This window comes from Mandrillus leucophaeus, unplaced genomic scaffold (genome assembly GCF_000951045.1).
Source record: "Mandrillus leucophaeus isolate KB7577 unplaced genomic scaffold, Mleu.le_1.0 Scaffold952, whole genome shotgun sequence".
NCBI classification, from domain to species: Eukaryota; Metazoa; Chordata; class Mammalia; order Primates; family Cercopithecidae; genus Mandrillus; species Mandrillus leucophaeus.
Genome location: NW_012110386.1, coordinates 921,061 through 923,662, shown reverse-complemented (window position 1 = coordinate 923,662; position 2,602 = coordinate 921,061).

The window sequence follows — 2,602 nt, the reverse complement described above, 5'->3', positions numbered from 1 at the left end:
ATACTTCCAGAACATTGGGTCTCAGGAAACATTTGACAATGTCTAGAGACGGCTTTTGGTGGTCACCACTTGCAGGGGAGGTGCTACTGGCATCTAGTGGGTGAGAGGCCTGGGATGCTGCTAAACGTCTTAGAGTGCACAGGCTGGTCCTTGTATGACAAAGAATTATCCAGTCCAGAATGTCAGGAGTGTCAGGTTGGCAAAACTCTGCTCCATATCAATATAGGTTTACTGTTTTATGGTATTTTCAGCATTTACTGTGTGTCCAAAATCGGAATATGCACTTATCCTGCATCTTGTTTTGTATTGTTTAATTATTTCCAGGGTTAAACAGATGTGAGTTTCCATTCTAGCTCTTCCACGTATCTGGCTGTGTAATTTTGGCCACTTCACTTAAGTAGTCTGCTTCAGTATTCCATCTGTAAAATTAGATAATGATATTTAACTTAAGCGTTGTTTTAATGATTAAAATTAATGCATGTAAATAATGCAAAAAAATGACATTTATTTAGTGCCTGTCATGGGCCAAAGATTGTGGGCCAAAGATTAAGTGGGATAATAAACTTAAATCTTTAAAGAAGAAATAAACTTTATTATCTCACTTAATCTTCAAAACAACTCTATAAGATGAATATAGTCATTACCCATTTGTTTAGCATAAATTCAGTAAATCATAGCCATTTATGTTTCTTATTTATTGTTTCTTCTACATGGGTGCTCTGTGTTGGAGATGCTAGAGTGAGAGGAAGTACGTGATCCAGGCTCTGGACCATGGGCAACTAATCTGCCTGTTTGGATCCTGTGTCCATGTCTAGAGGGCATGGAGATGGCTCAGCCCTATGTGTGTCCTCCTCTTCCTGGGACCAGCAAGCTTATCCGGGGACATCCTTCTCATGGAGCAAGAAAACATGCTTCATTGAGCAAGTTCATTTAAAGCCTGTATTCGTCAACGTTCTCCAGAGAAACAAAAGCAGTAAGATACACATAGATATATAGAAAGAGACTTCTTATTAGGGATTCGTTCACATGGTTATAGAGGCTGAGAAGTTCCGTGATCTGCCATCTGCAAGCTGCAGACCCAGGAAAACTGGTGGCGTAGTTCCAGGCCAAACCCAAAGGCCTGAGAACTAGGGGGAATCAATAGTGCAAGTTCCAGTCCAAGTCCAAAGGCCCGAAACCCAGAGAACTCAAGCCTTGAGAGCAGGAGGAGACGGATATCCCAGCTCAAGCAGAGAGCAGAATGCCCTCCTCCCATCTTTTTTTTTTATGTGGGCCCTCAGTGGATTGGTTGATGCCCACCTATATGGGGAGGGCCACCTGCTTTACTCGCCCACCAATTCAGATGTTAATGTCTTCCAGAAACACCCTCGCAGCCACACTCAAATATAAGGTATTGCAGCTATCTGGGCATCCTTTAGCCCAGTCAAATGGACACATGAAATTAACTATCACAAATTCTTAGCCTGCTTTATGTCTGCTAATATCCCAGTGGCCAAAGCAAGTCACATGGCCAAGTTCAGCGTCAAGGTGCACTGAAAAATGATATGGCAAAGGGTATGGATCAGGAAAAGGTAAAACATAGTGTGGTCTGCTGCAGGGCTTGCAACTTGAACCCATTCCATCCCCCCGACTCTGGCGGCTCAGAAGGAAGCTCTCAGCAGAAAGAAGAGAACCTCTTGCCCTGCCAGAGAAGTCAGGGGCAGCTTTGCAAGAGGCTCTCCCTCCTTTTTTCTCTCCATGAATTATGCTGCACTCCAGGAATACAATGTTGAATGAAGATTCTTGGCCAGGGCCCAGTGCCGTCTTGCTAATGCGTTCCTAGCCGGGGCAGGCCCGCCTGGTATTTTCTAGGGAACCAGAGAAAGAGAGTCAGGGAAGGTCCTCTCTCACCCCCAGCTAATAAAGTATTTGTAGACAGAGAGAGGTATTAAGCCAGGAGGGGGTGGGAAAAAAGGCCACTTTGAAAAGCCTTTAGAAAGCCTTCTCTCCCATCTGTTCAGCTTGTGGGAAGGCTCTGTTTTCCATACTTAAAGGATTTGTAAATTCATTACCAACAAGTAAGATGTGTAAAACGCACACAGAGACATCGAGGTCTGATTCACCATCTGCTGGGGGAGTTGCATCCATGCAAACAGAGCCATGGTATTCCCCATCAGTGAGTGGCATGGACCGAGGCCCACCCAGGACCCAGAGGTGCCAACAGGAAGGGCTCTTTCGTCAAGTTTCACTCCATGTGGGAAAGGGGCTGCATTCACAGGTGCAGGGACCTTTCCTCTGTTCCTCCTTCCCCATGTTTAACCCTCCAGAGATGGAAGGTGTCTATGGTTTGCCCTTAAAGAATATCATCTTAGCTTCTGCAGACTCTGGGAGCAGAGATGGAACAGAATGCATTTTAAGCTGCTGTGGTTCTTGAGCTCTGTGTTTCAGTGCAGCCAGCCTGGCTGGATGTTGGTGGGAGGGGCTGCTGGCACCATTCTCTCTCCTGCTAAAGAGATCTGCTCCCAAAGACCTATTCCAGCCTCTTTTCTTGCTAGTTCCAGAGAAGCCCATTCAGGTCTGGTCCGTAGGAAAAGTGTGAATGGGTCAAGTTCATGCTTGGCTC